The following is a 15,947-nucleotide window of genomic DNA, read 5'->3' as shown; positions in this document are numbered from 1 at the left end:
GTCTAGTCACTTTACTCTGCAAATAAAATTGTATTTGATTTAATCTGCATCTATGCTGATGGACTCCTGAGTGACACAGCGGTCTAAGGCACTGCATCTCAGTGCAAGAGGCGACACTACAGTACCGGATGTATCACATCCGGCTGTGATTGGGAGTCCCATAGTGCGGCGCACAATTGGCCCAGCGTTGTCGGCATTCGGCCAGTGTAGGCCGTCATTGTAAATAAGAATATGTTCTTAACTCACTTGCCTAGTTAAATAAAGTTCAACAAAATTATTTAAAAAATGTATATAATAATTTCATTGTGGCCATTAGAATTCAAGCCCTGCACAATCTTGTGAAAATTACAAATCAAATCTAATTTTATTGGTCACATACACATGGTTAGCAGATGTTATTGCGAGTGTAGTGAAATGCTTATGCCTCTAGATCCGACAGTGCAGCAGTATCTAACAGGTAATATCAAACAATTTCACAACAAAACTTAATACACACAATCTAGTAAAGGAATGGGATGATAATATATACACTACCATTCAAAAGTTTGGGGTCACTTAGAAATGTCCTTGTTTTTGAAAGAAAAGCAAACTTTTTGCCCATTAAAATAACATCAAATTGATCAGAAATACAGTGTAGACATTGTTAATGTTGTAAATGACTATTGTAGCTGGAAATGGCTGATATTTTATGGAATATCTACATAGGCATACAGAGTCCCATCACTCTTGTGTTCCAATGGCACGTTGTGTTAGCTCATCCAAGTTTATAATTTCAAAAGGCTAATTGATCATAAGAAAACCCTTTTGCAATTATGTTAGCAAAGCTGAAAACTGTTGTGCTGATTAAAGAATTAATAAAACTGGCCTTCTTCGTACTAGTTTAGTACCTGGAGCATCAGCATTTGTGGATTCGATTACAGGCTAAAAATGTCCAGAAACAAAGACCTTTCTTTTGCAACTCGTACATCTATTCTTGTTCTGAGATTGGAAGTCTATTTCATGCGAGAAATTGCCAAGAAACTGAAGATCTCAGACAACGCTGTGTGCAACTCCCTTCACAGAACAGTGCAAACTGGCTCTAACCAGAATAGAAAGAGGAGTGGTAGACCCCGGTGCACAACTGAGCATGAGGACAAGTACATTAGTGTCTAGTTTGAGAAACAGGCGCCTCCCAAGTTCTCAACTGGAAGCTTCATTAAATAGTACTCACAAAACACCAGCCTCAACGTCAACAGTGAAGTAGCGACTCCGGGATGTTCTTCTTGGCAGAGTTCCTCTCTCCAGTGTCTGTGTTCTTTTAACCATCTTAATCTTTTATTTTTATTGGCCAGTCTGAGATCTGGCTTTTTCTTTGCAACTCTGCCTAGAAGGCCAGCATCCCAGAGTCGCCTTTTTGCTGTTGAGGTTGATGTTTTGCAGGATTGCTACAGGGATATAGTCATTTAGTTCAGTTACCTATCTTGGGAACAGGAACAATGGTGGCCATCTTGAAGCATGTGGGGACAGCAGACTGGAATAGGAATTGATTGAATATGTCCATAAACACAGCAGCCAGCTGGTCTGCGCATGCTCTGAGGTCGTGGCTAGGGATGCTGTCTGGGCCAGCAGCCTTGTAAGGGTTAACACATATAAATGTTTTACTCACGTCGGTCATGGAGAAGGAGAGCCCACAGTCTTTGGTAGCGGGCCGTGTTGGGGGCACTGTATTGTCCTCCAAGTGTGCAAAGAAGTTGTTTAACTTGTCTGGGAGCAACGCGTTGATATCCGCAACTGGGATGGTTTTCTTTTTGTAATCCGGGATTGTCTGTAGACCCTGCCACATACATCTCATATTTGAGCAGTTGAATTGCGACTCCACTTTGTCTCTACACTGACGCTTTGCTTGTTTGATTGCCTCACCGAGGGAATAACTACACTGTTTCCAGTCGCCTTGCCATGATTAAATGCGGTGGTAAGTGCTTTCAGTTTTGCGTGAATTCTGCCATCAATCCAGAGTTTCTGGTTAGGGAAGGTTTTAATAGTCACAGTGGGTACAACATCTCCTATACACTTCCTTATAAACTCGCTCACTGAGTCAGCGTATATGTCAATGTTATTGTCTGAGGCTACCCGGAACATATCCCAGTCCATGTGATCGAAGCAATCTTGAAGCGTGGAATCCGATTGGTCAGACCAGCATTGGATAGACCTAAGCACGGGTGCTTCCTGTTTTCGTTTCTGCCTATAGGAGCGGAGCAACAAGATGGAGTCATGGTCAGATTTGCAGAAAGGAGGGCTGGGTAGGGCCTTGTAAGCATCACAGAAGTTAGAGTAGCAGTGGTTGAGTGTGTTACTCACTTGTGTACTGCAATCAATATGCTGATAGAATTTAGCTAGCCTTGTTCTCAGAATAGCTTTGATAAAATCCCAGCTACAATAAATATAGCCTCAGGATATATGGTTTCCAGTTTGCATAAAGTCCAGTGAAGTTCCTTGTAGGCCGCATTGGTATCCTTTTGCGGGGGAATATACACGGCTGTGTCGATAACCGTGGAGAGTTCTCTTGGGAGATAATACGGTCGGCATGTTATTGAGGAATTCTAGGTCAGGTGAACAAAAGGACTTGAGTTCTTGTATGTTGTTACAATTACACCACGAGTCATTAATCATGAAACATACAACCCCGCCCTTCTTCTTACCAGAGAGATGTTTGTTCCTGTCGGCGCAATGCACTGACAATCCCATTGGCTGTATGGACTCCGACAGCATGTCCCCAGCTAGCCATGTCTCCTTGAAACAGAGTATGTTAGAATCCCACATATCTCTTTGGAAAGCAACTCTTGCCCTAATTTCTACGACTTTGTTAACTAGGGACTGGACATTAGCAAGTCATATACTTGGAAGCGGTGGGTGGTGTGTGCGCATCCAAAGCCTCACTAGAAGACCGCTCCGGCATCCTCTTCTCCGACGGTGTTGTTTTGGGTTGGCCTCTGGAATCAGTTCAAACGCCCTGGTAGGTGCAGACAAAGGATCCGCTTTGGGAAAGTCATATTCTTGGTAGTAGTGTTGGTTGTGCTGACGTCTCTCTGATATCCAATAGTTCTTCCCGGCTGTATGTACTAACACTTAAGGTTTTCTGGGCTAACAATGTAAGAAATACTACAGAAAAAAAACTGAATACTTCACAGTTTCCTAAGGGCTTGAAGCGAAGCTGCCATCTCTATAGGCGCCATCTTGAAGAAGACCTTTGTTTGTTTGGTGATTTTACCCTAGTTTCACACTGTAGGTCATTTGAAATTAAACTTAACCAGCTTCAAAACACATATTGCATGATGTGAACAGCATATTCAGTCAGAAAATCATGATAGTTAAGATTAGTCATAGACTGAAATACATGACATGCCCTTTGTAGACAGACTGCAAGAGGGGAAAAGGAAATGGCGTTAACAACTTGATTTAGTAAGACAATGCGTAACATAAAGGCAAAATTGAGAGGTTTGCCACCAAGGAACTAGGGTTCCAGTTTAGAAGCAGGTTTGAACTGCTCCTACAGTCTTGCTTCGGTACTGCAGTTCTGACACCCAGACAAAAAAAAACAATTTATATAGGCCACAGAGATGTCAGACTAGAAAATTCCTAATAAGACACTTTAGTCATCACGTTTGCGCACAAAACATCCATTGAACATGTTTTTGGATGACGTTGTCGCTGCTTGCGGTACTCACTGAGTGCGCATGTGATGTTGGTCTGGATGCAGCCCATTCCAGTCATTACTATGAGCCAATCCTCCCCAAATAAGGTGCCACCGGCCAACTGTGGTGAGTATATTACCTTGAAAACAACGGTGGGACATCTTGCATTCTCCAGTTCTTTATACCTCAGTCATTGCCACAGATGAAGGGGGAAACAATGATGGGTCACATGGTGTCGAAACCTGAAGCTTCAGATTCTGCTAACAGCAGTGTTGGCCTATACGCCTACAGGGGGATACTGTTGAGGATGGATGGTTTATTGGCCAGTAATGTGGAGTGAATGCAATGTTGATCATCTGTATTTTCAAGTATTATGCTGGCAGCATAACGTTATGGGTATGCTTGTCACTGGTAGGGACTGGGGAGATTGTCAGGATCAAAATAAATATGAAAGGAGCAAAGCCCACGTGAAAAGTAAAAGGTGTTTTGGTTCAAGTTGGTTCCCAGCGTGACCTGAAACACATTACAGATAGACTGCTTAGAGAGACACAGCTGCATGTGAGTTCTCACATTTTTTAACATGTTTTTTACAATAACATAATTTTGGAGTTAGATAAACTTGGATTTTTCGGCAGGGACATATACAGGATGCTACCCTCCACAAAACTCCCACTGTCTTCTCAATTTACATAAACTACATAGCTCAGGCAGTTGGAAGCTCTCTTATCCATTTATATGCAGATGATACAGTCTTATACTCAGCTGGTCCCTCCCCGGATTTTGTCTTAAACACTCTTCAACAAAACTTGTAGAGCTTTCTCTGCCCTTAACCTTGTTCTGAACACCTCCAAAATAAAGGTCATGTGGTTTGGTAAGAAAAATGTCCCTTCGAGCTTGAGGTCGTCACATCTTACAAGTATGGCTGGACGGTACACTGTCCTTCTCTCAGCACATATCAATGCTGTAGGCTAAAGTTAAATCTAAGCTTGGTTTCCTCTATCGTAATCGCTCCTCTTTCACCACAGCTGCCAAACTAACCCTGATTCAGATGACCATCCCAGCCATGCTAAATTACAGAGATGTAGAACTTCTGCAACTAACCCTAGGAAACTCTGTTCCACATTCTCCTCTTTCTTTAATCCACAAACCCCTCCCTCCTCCCTCTCTGTGGATGACTTTGTCAACTACTTCCTCATTTGTCAACTACTTCCTCATTCACTCAGTCTATTGAGTCCATTGGCCCCATTTATCCAGAACTACCCTATGCCTTAACCATTTTCTCCCCTCTCTCTCCAGATTAAATCCTGAAACTAAAGGTCTGGCCGCCCAACAACCTGCCCACTCAACCCCGTCCCCTCCTCCAGACCATCTCTGGAGACCTTCTCCCATTCCTCACTTCCCTCATCAACTCATCCCTGACCATTAGCTGCACCCCCTCAGACTTCAAAATCGCTTAGGTCGCTCCCCTTCTCGAGAAACCAACACTCGACTCATCTAACGTAAAAAACTATAGACCTGTATCGCTTCTTTCTTTTCTTTCCAAAACACAAAACGATCTTCTTGACCCTAAACGGTCAGGCTTCAAAACGGATCACTCAACCGAGACTGCTCTTCTGTGTGTCACGGAGGCTCTCCACACTGCCAGAGCTGACTCTCTGCTCCGTTCTCATCTCTGTCTTCAACACTGTGAACCATCAGATCCTCCTCTCCACCCACTCAGGGCTGGGTGTCTCAGGCGCTGCACACTGTAGGCCGTTCCTACAAGGTGACGTGGAGAGAATCTGTGTCTGCACCACGTACTCTCACTACTTGTGTCCCCCAGGGCTCGGTACTTGGCCCTCTCCTCTTCTCTCTATACAGCAAGTCACTCGGCTCCGTCATATCCTCACATAGTCTCTCCTATCATTGCTATGCAGATGACACTTTTCTCCTTCCACTTTCTGACACCCAGGCGACGATACGCATCTCTGCATTGGCCCACCACCTCAAACTCAACCTTGACAAGACGGACCAGCTCTTCCTCCCGGGGAAGGCCTGCCCACTCAAAGACCTCTCCTTCACAGTTGACAACTCCACAGTGTCGCCCTCCGAGAGTGCAAAAAACCTTGGCGTGACCTTGGACAACACCCTGTCGTTCTCTGCAAACATCAAAGCTGCGACTCGCTCCTGCAGGTTCATGCTCTACAACATCCATAGAGTACGACCCTATCTCACACAGGAATCAGCACAGGTCTTAATCCAGTCATCCCCCATCTGGACTACTGCAACTCACTGTCGGCTGTGCTCGCTGCTTTTGCCATCAAACCCCTGCAACGTATCCAGAACTGATGCAGCGTGCCTGGTTTTCAGCCTTCCCAAGTTTTCCCATGTCACCCGGCTCCTCTGCACACTCCACTGGCTTCCAGTCAAAGCTCGCAACCATTACAAGACCATGGTGCTTGCCTAAGGAGCAGCAAGAGGAACTGCCCCTTCCTACCTTCAGGCTGAAAGTCTCTTGGGGTATGTCTCTATAAGCTTGGCACATCTAGTCACTGGGACTTTTGCCCATTCTTCAAGGCAAAACTGCTCCAGCTCCTTCAAGTTGGATGGGTTCCGTTTGTGTACAACAATCTTTAAGTCATACCACAGATTCTCAATTGGATTGAGGTCTGGGATTTGACTAGACATTTAAATGTTTAGACATTTAGATGTTCCCCTTAAACCACTTGTGTTGCTTTAGCAGTATGCTTAGGGTCATTGTCCTGCTGGAAGGTGAACCTCTGTCCCAGTCTCAAATCTCTGGAAGACTGAAACCAGTTTCCCTCAAGAAATCCCCTGTATTTAGCACCATCTATCATTCCTTCAATTCTGATTAGGTCCCCAGTCCCTGCCGATGAAAAACATGATGTTCTCGGGGTGATGCAAGGTGTTGGGTTTGTGCCAGACATAGCGTTTTCCTTGATGGCCAAAAAGCTCAATTTTAGTCTCATCTGACCAGAGTACCGTCTTCCATATGTTTGGGGAGTCTCCCACATGCCCTTTGGCGAACACCAAACATGTTTGCTTATTTATTTCTGGCCACTCTTCCGTAAAGCCCAGATCTGTGGAGTGTACCACTTAAAATGGTCCTATGGTCCAATTTCCGCTGTGTAGCTTTGCAGCTTATTCAGGGTTATCTTTGGTCTCTTTGTTGCCTCTTTGATTAAATGCCATCCTTGCCTGGTCTGTGCGTTTTGGTGGGCGGCCCTCTCTTGGCAGGTTTGTTGTGGTGCCATATTCTTTCAATTTTTTAATAATGGATTTAATGGTGCTCCGTGGGATGTTCAACGTTTCTGATATTTTTTTTATAACCCAACCCTGATCTGTACTTCTCCACAACATTGTACCTGACCTGTTTGGAGAGCTCCTTGGTCCTCATAGTGCCGCTTGCTTAGTGGCGTTGCAGACTCATGGACCTTTCAGAACAGGTGTATATATACTGAGATCATGTGACAGATCATGTGACAATTAGAGTGCACACAGTTGGACTTTATTTAACTAATTATGTGACTTAAGGTAATTGGTTGCACCAGATCTTATTTAGGGGCTTCATAGCAAAGGGGGCGAATACATATGCACACACCACTTTTCTGTTTTGAATTTTTTGAAACAAGTTATTTTTTTCATTTTAGTTCACCAATTTGGACTATTTTGAATGTCTATTACATGACATTCTAATGAAAATCAATTTAAATTACAGGTTGTAATGCAACAAAATAGGAAAAACACAAAGGGCAGTGAATACTTTTGCAAGGCACTGTAGATGTTTTTCCTCATCAATCTACACACAATGACAACGTTTTTTTTAGTTTTTTTTGCCAATTTATAACTGATAATAAACTGAAATAAGTGGTATCGCTATTTGTAGGCTATACCCCAATGTAAATACAAAAACCTGTTGCTTAATATCATTGTACTGTTAAAGGAGAGCTTCATTGCAGGTAGGCATTTAATTGTATTCTGTAGCTCACACACTGTATCATAAATCATCTTTGATTTAATTAGCTTGAACACACATCTATTACAATATACTCTATTACAGAACAAAAGAAAAAACAGAGGTGAACTCAGAATGTATTGCAAGATTAAAGATTACACATGGTATCATATCAATTGACCAAGTAGTGAACATAAATCACTACTACGTAGAATTGCAGGAAATGCGTTTTAAAACAGCCATTAAATCAATCTTTTGATGTGGTGTATTCATGCATCTCAATGAACTATAAGCTAAATGAATTATTACCTCAAAAAATTGGCCCAATTCACATTTCCAATTGCTCGTCCTGACATAGCAAGCTAGATTTGGGCCTCAACCAATAGCCAATATAGGCCAAATACCCCAAGCAGGTCTACAACCTCTCTGGCTTGGGTGTCCTCGGCAGAACGGTGTTGCCGTGGTCACAAAACGTTCTGGGTTCCACTGCGCAAGAGGGGTCCGTGGAGTTTTATGAACATCAAGGCAGACACACAGTGAGCCTCCAACGGGCCTCTGCAGTACACACACGTAGCCTATAGTTCATCATTCTCACCACCATCAGAGAGAAGACAGGGAAGAAACCACCAATTACATTTAGGTTGCTATACATATTTATTTGATGGGATTCTATCATTTTTTTATGTAACTTTAGTGGTAATTAAATATATTTAGAATTGATCAGAATACATTTTCCAGAAATAGTTTTACCAGCTCTGTGTATTCTCAAATTGAACAAAAGTGAGGGAGCACCGACAGCACTACTCCCCAAGCTGACACATAATACCTCAAAAAGAACACATGGAAGGAGATATGATTAAAATAGGTTTATGTCAATATTTATCAAATAATTTACAATACAGTAACAAAATCACTTTGTCTTGTACTACAGGTCGGTGGTTGCCTGTTCTATATGATTCTATATGATTGTAGACACCAAGGCCTATGGATGTCTACACCCATGTAGACACCCATAGGCTTTATACGGCATGATTCCTTTCCCCCTCAAATGGAAACGAACCTGAAGAACTACTAAAGTGAACTGCGTGTCTCAGAATTATATAAGTGCTATGGGTTTTATGGCATCTGGCGAAAGTGCGTTGGCCCCTCAAACTAAATGCAATGTCGGAGAGAGGAAGTTGAGAAAGACAGGCCTATCCCTTTTTAGTTTGGAGGAATCAATGTTGACTGTGAAGAGCTGCAAAAGACAAGCACAGAACGATATGATCTTTGATACAAGAATTACAGTGCCATACGCCATAGCAGAGTAACTGAGTGGTTCATATTTCCAAAAAACATGCCTGCACATAAGTTTGCACTTTGTGACAATTACTGATATAAAAAGGGCATTATAAAACATTGATTCATTCATTGATAGATAGGCAAAAGGGGGAAGGGTAAGAGCCAATTTATGATTGATCCAAAAATGTGATCGGAGGCGCCGTATGGATGGTGTGATGCAATAGCGGAGCCTCCGGAGGCACGCTGAGGCCAAATTGAGCTCCGTACCGCATCGCCGTACGCCCCTCAAGTTTTGTAACAACGCGGAGGGCTCCATATAGCTCCGCATTGACATAATTGGTTGACGGTAGGTGAGAGCAGGAGGTCCCGTATAAACACGAACTCACTTCCTTCACAACAGCTCTGCACTGCTTGGTGAAGCACAAGAAGTATGAAGGCCCTGACTTCTGCAGAGACCATATCACCGTAAATGCTGCATGGCCATTGCAGACGACAGATTGACCATGCAGTGCCTTCTAGTTGTAATCAGTTGCAAAGAGAAGAGTGGACATTTCATCCATTTTGAAAGGGGTTGGCTGTATTCAATATGCATTATGTGATCATAACTATAAACTGTTTCCCGAACCAAGCTGTGAATCGAAACTACTTCCGTTTATTTATGTTCTTACTTTGTACTGGTCAGTGGGAGCCATCTTGTTTTAAGGCTCTAGGTTGTTCTTGCGATCCCATCTACAGAGACAAGACATGCAACTTCTATTACAATAATGAGCACACTACAACCCCTGTGGATAGACTCTGAAGAACCTGGCAATATCAAAAACTAAAGGGACAATTAGTGAGTTTTCCCTCAAATGCAGAAAACACTGTTCCGCCACATGACTGTTCCGCCCACAACGAAAACAAAGAGTGGGATTGACTATAGGGTGAGAGTAGACAGGAGAGATGAATGGACTATGAGTCAGGCAGACACCTTTTAACATTTGTAATATATTTAGGTGGCATTCAAAACTATACATGGCATACTGTCAAATACTGTAAAAGGATCAATACTATGGGGTTCCACACTGGCACTGTGCCAACATCAGTATGTTACATTAGCCACCTCTTCTAGAACAACCAATTAAATCATATTTGACTGAATGTGCAGGTGTAATTATCATATCAAACCCATAAATATAGAAGTTTTCATTACTATAGGGTCTTCCTCAAATCATTTATATTGATTCATTGTATTTTTATTATAGGGTTGTGGTCTCTAGTAACTTCTAGGATACATGGCTTTGATCTTAGAATAATACATAGGCCTATTCATAGGAAGAAGCACAACAGTTATAGCCTATTTAAATAACATGGAAGCTACCATTAAGCCGTTTCAACGCCTTATAGTCGATGTAAAATTCACTGCAGTGTTCGTCAGAGCAGGAGACATTCCGAATATCGGTCTTCTCAAGAAAACGTCTGTAGCGTCCAAACCTAATATGACCCATCTATGGAAAGATAAGACTCACGAACACAATTCTCGTCTGAAGGTAGCCCAGTAACACTTAAAAAGAAATAGTAGTATGCTGTTGCTCCAGATACTCAACTAGTCTAAAGAAGGCCAGTTTTATTGCTTATTTAATCAGAACAACAGTTTTTAGCTGTGCTAACATAATTTTCTGACAAGGACTACACATTTATTGATTATGATTTTATACATTCTAATCAATTTCATACAATTTATATGTTTCAGGGTGGAATATTCTTATCGTTCAATTAACAGACCATTCTCATCTAGTGGCTGAAGTCTTTGGCAATTTCGAGGGTCTTCCTCTGACACCGCCTGGTATAGAGGTCCTGGATGGCAGAAAGCTTGGCCCCAGTGATGTACTGGGCCATACGTACTACCCTCTGTCGCGCCTTGTGGTCGGGGGCCGAGCAGTTGCCATACTAGGCGGTGATGCAACCATGCTCTCGATGGTGCAGCTGTAGATCTGAGGACCCATACCAAATCTTTTCAGTGGTCTGAGGGGAAATAGGCATTGTCATGCCCTCTTCATGACTGTCGTGGTGTGTTTGGACCATGACAGTTTGTTAATGATGTGGACACCAAGGAACTTGAAGCTCTAAACCCGCTCCACTACAGCCCCCTTCATGTAGCCCACGATCATCTCCTTTGTCTTGATCACGTTGAGGGAGAAGTTGTTATCCTGGCACCACACAGCCAGGTGTCTCACCTCCTCCCTATAGGCTGTTTCATCATTGTCAGGGATCAGGCCTACCACCGTTGTGTCTTTGGCAAACTTAATGATAGTGTTACAATTTTGCAGATTAACACTGGAGTGATAAATGATCAGATGGTAATGAACAGGTAGAGATATTGGTGTGCAAAAGAGCAGAAAAGTAAATAAATAAAAACAGTATGGGGATGAGGTAGGTGAAATTGGTTGGGCTATTTACCGATAAGACTATGTACAGCTGCAGCGATCGGTTAGCTGCTCAGATAGCAGATGTTTGAAGTTGATGAGGGAGGTAAGTCTCCAACTTCAGCAATTTTTGCAATTCGTTCCAGTCACAGGTTGCAGAGAACTGGAACGAAAGGCGGCCAAATGAGGTGTTGGCTTTAGGGATGATCAGTGAGATACACCTGCTGGAGCGCGTGCTACGGGTGGGTGTTGCCATCGTGACCAGTGAACTGAGATAAGGCGGAGCTTTACCTAGCATGGACTTGTAGATGACCTGGAACCAGTGGGTCTGGCGACGAATATGTAGCGAGGGCCAGCCGAGTAGAGTATACAGGTCGCAGTGGTGGGTGGCATAAGGTGCTTTAGTGACAAAACGGATGGCACTGTGATAAACTGCATCCAGTTTTCTGAGTAGAGTGTTGGAAACTATTTTGTAGATGACGTCGCCGAAGTCGAGGATCGGTCAGTTTTACTAGGGTAAGTTTGGCGGCGTGAGTGAATGAGGGTTTGTTGCGGAATAGAAAGCCGACTCTAGATTTGATTTTCGATTGGAGATGTTTGATACGAGTCTGGAAGTAGAGTTGACAGTCTAGCCAGACACCTAGGTACTTATAGATGTTCACATATTCAAGGTCGGAACCATCCAGGGTGGTGATACTAGTCAGGCATGCGGGTGCAGGCAGCGAACGGTTGAAAAGCATGCATTTGGTTTTACTAGCGTTTAAGAGCTGTTGGAGGCCACGGAAGGAGTGTTGAATGGCATTGAAGCTCGTTTGGAGGTTAGATAGCACAGTGTCCAAGGACGGGCCGGAAGTATATAGAATGGTGTCGTCTGTGTAGAGGTGGATCAGGGAATCACCCGCAGCAAGAGCAACATCATTGATATTTACAGAGAAAAGAGTCGGCCCGAGAATTGAACCCTGTGGCACCCCCATAGAGACTGCCAGAGGACCGGACAGCATGCCCTCCGATTTGACACACTGAACTCTGTCTGCAAAGTAGTTGGTGAACCAGGCAAGGCAGTCATCAGAAAAACCAAGGCTACTGAGTCTGCCGATAAGAATATGGTGATTGACAGAGTCGAAAGCCTTGGCAAGGTCAATGAAGATGGCTGCACAGTACTGTCTTTTATCGATGGCCGTTATGATATCGTTTAGTACCTTGAGCGTGGCTGAGGTGCACCCATGACCGGCTCGGAAACCAGATTGCACAGCGGAAGAAGGTACGGTGTGATTTGAGATGGTCAGTGACCTGTTTGTTGACTTGGCTTTCGAAGACCTTAGATAGGCAGGGCAGGATGGATATAGGGTCCAGGATGTCTCCCCCTTTGAAGAGGGGGATGACTGAGGCAGCTTTCCAATCCTTGGGGATCTCAGACGATATGAAAGAGAGGTTGAACAGGCTGGTAATAGGGGTTGCGACAATGGCGGCGGATAGTTTCAGAAATAGAGGGTCCAGATTGTCAAGCCCAGCTGTTTTGTACGGGTCCAGGTTTTACAGCTCTTTCAGAACATCTGCTCAGAACAGCCTCAGGTCCTTAGCTTAGTGATGAGCTTTGAGGGCACTATGGTGTTGAACGCTGAGCTGTTGTCAATTAACAGCATTCTCACATATAGTGTTCATTTTGTCCAGGTGGGAAAATGCAGTGTGGAGTGCAAAAGAGATTGCGTCATCTGTGAATCTGTGGGGCAGTATGCAAATTGGAGTGGGTCTAGGGTTTCTGGGATGATGTTGTCGATGTGAGCCATGACCAGTCTTTCAATGCACTTCATGGCTACAGACGTGACTGCTACGGTCGGTAATCATTTAGGCAGGTTACCTTGGTGTTCTTGGGCACATCATGCATGGGACCATGCACTATGTGCTAGCATGGCATGCACACATGGCTGGTGGCAGCATGTCGCTCTTAGACAATGTATTCTGAACAAAAACATAAACGCAACATGTAAAGTTTTGGTCCTATATTTCATGAGCTGAAATAAAAGATCCCCGAATTGTTCCATGATCACAAAAAGCTTAATTCTCAAACATGTTATGCACAAATTTGTTTACATCGCTGACAGGTGTGGCGTATTAAGAAGATGATTAAACAACACCTTGTGCTATGGATAGTAAAAGGCCAATGGCACAGATGTCGAAAGTTTGAGGGAGCGTGCAGTTGGCATACTGACTGCAGGAATGTCCACCAAAGCTGTTGCTAGAAATTGTAAATGTTAATTTCTCTACCATAAGCTGCCTCCAACGTCATTTTAGAGAATTTGTAATTTTAGAGAATTTGGCAATACATTCAACCTGCCTCCCAACCGCAGACCACGTGTAACCACACCAGCCCATTTGGTGTATAATTTTACTGCAAGAAATGTTTGATTCTGCATGAGTTGTTATTTAGGCCCTATTTGCAGAGGACTAGTATTAATAGAGAACGTTGGTTATATATTTATTACCCCAGAATGTCCATGTTCCAGAGGACGATTAAGACGGGATAAGATTTTTGCAATTTTTCCTTCTTATATATACACACTACCAGTCAAACGTTTGGACACACTTACTCATTCAAAGTTTTTCTTTATTTTTTGCTATTTTCTACATTGTAGAATAGTGAATAGATCAAAACTATGAAATAACACATATGAAATCATGTAGTAAACAAAAAAAGCGTTAAACAAATCAAAATTATGGCTTTGCACACTCTTGGCATTCTCTCAACCAGCATCATAAGTTAGTCACCTGGGAAGCATTTAAATTATTAACAGGCGTGCCTTGTTAAAAGTTAATTTGAGGAATTTCTTTCCTTATTAATGTGTTTGAGCCAAATCATTTGTGTTGTGACAAGGTAGAGCTGGTATACAGAAGATAGCCCTATTTGGTAAAAGGCCAAGTCCATATTATGACAGCTCAAATAAGCAGAGAAACGCAAACGCCGCTAACTAGCTAGCCATTTCACATCCGTTACACTCACCCCCTTTTGACCTCCTCCTTTTCCGCAGCAACCAGTGATCCGGGTCAACAGCATCAATGTAACAGTACAACTTTAGACCGTCCCCTCGCCCATACCCGGTCGCGAACCAGGGACCCTCTGCACACATCAACAACAGTCACCCTCGAAGCATCGTTACACATCGCTCCACAAAAGCCACAAACTTCAAGGTCTCAGAGCAAGTGACGTCACCGATTGAAACGCTATTTAGCGCGTACCACCGCTAACTAAACTAGCCGTTTCACATCCGTTACACTGGCAACAATTTAATAACATTTTTTTGATGTTTACTGACACCGGTCATATGAAGAGAAATTATAGATAAAACGTGTTGGTGCTCATCGGACATAAACATTACACAAGTTGGAAATCAATTCAACAATGAGTGGATTGGAAAGAATCTGTGGCTAACAGCAAGCACTGCAAAGCAATCCCTAGCCTGCTATTCAGTGGATTGGGTGTGTATTCCAAGTAAGAGCTTTCATTGTCTGCATATACATTTCAAGTCAGAAGTTTAAAAACAGCTTAGCCAAATGCATTTAAACTCCGTTTTTCACAATTCCTAACATTTAATTCTAATAAAAATTCCCTGTTGTAGGTCAGTTAGGATCACCACTTTATTTTAAGAATGTAAAATGTCAGAATAATAGTTGAGAGAATTATTTATTTCAGCTTTTATTTATTTCATCACATTCCCAGTGGTTCAGAAGTTTACATACACTCAATTAGTATTTGGTAGCATTGCCTTTAAATTGTTTAACTTGGCTCAAATGTTTCAGATAGCCTTCCACAAGCGTCCCACAAAAGTTGGGTGAATTTTGGCCCATTTCTCCTGACATAGCTGGTGTAACTGAGTCAGGTTTGAAGGCCTCCTTGGTCGCACACGCTTTTTCAGTTCTGCCCAAAATAACATTTTCTATAGGATTGAGGTCAGGGCTTTGTGATGGCCACTCCAATACCTTGACTTTGTTGTCCTTAAGCCATTTTGCCACAACTTTGGAAGTATGCTTGGGGTCATCATTTAAGGGGGGGGGCGGTGAGAAGGATTACTTATCCTATCCTAGGTATTCCTTGAAGAGGTGGGGTTTCAGGTGTCTCCGGAAGGTGGTGATTGACACCGCTGTCCTGGCGTCGTGAGGGAGTCTGGCCCCCAATGGTGGAACAAACTCCCTCACGACGCCAGGACAGCGGAGTCAATCACCACCTTCCGGAGACACCTGAAACCCCACCTCTTCAAGGAATACCTAGGATAGGATAAGTAATCCTTCTCACCCCCCTTAAATGATTTAGATGCACTATTGTAAAGTGGCTGTTCCACTGGATGTCAGAAGGTGAATTCACCAATTTGTAAGTCGCTCTGGATAAGAGCGTCTGCTAAATGACTTAAATGTAAATGTAAATTGTCCATTTGGAAGACCCATTTGCGACCAAGCTTTAACTTCCTGACTGATGTCTTCAGATGTTGCTTCAATATAGCCACACAATTTTCATACCTCATGATGCCATCTATTTTGTGAAGTGCCCTCATGCAGCAAAGCACCCCAACAACATGATGCTGCCACCCTCATGCTTCACGGATGGTGTTCTTCAGCTTGAAAGCCTCTCCCTTTTTCCTCCAA

The sequence above is a fragment of the Oncorhynchus masou genome, chromosome 18 (assembly GCF_036934945.1).
Source record: "Oncorhynchus masou masou isolate Uvic2021 chromosome 18, UVic_Omas_1.1, whole genome shotgun sequence".
Taxonomy (NCBI): Eukaryota; Metazoa; Chordata; class Actinopteri; order Salmoniformes; family Salmonidae; genus Oncorhynchus; species Oncorhynchus masou.
Note: the sequence above shows the minus strand (reverse complement) of the source record.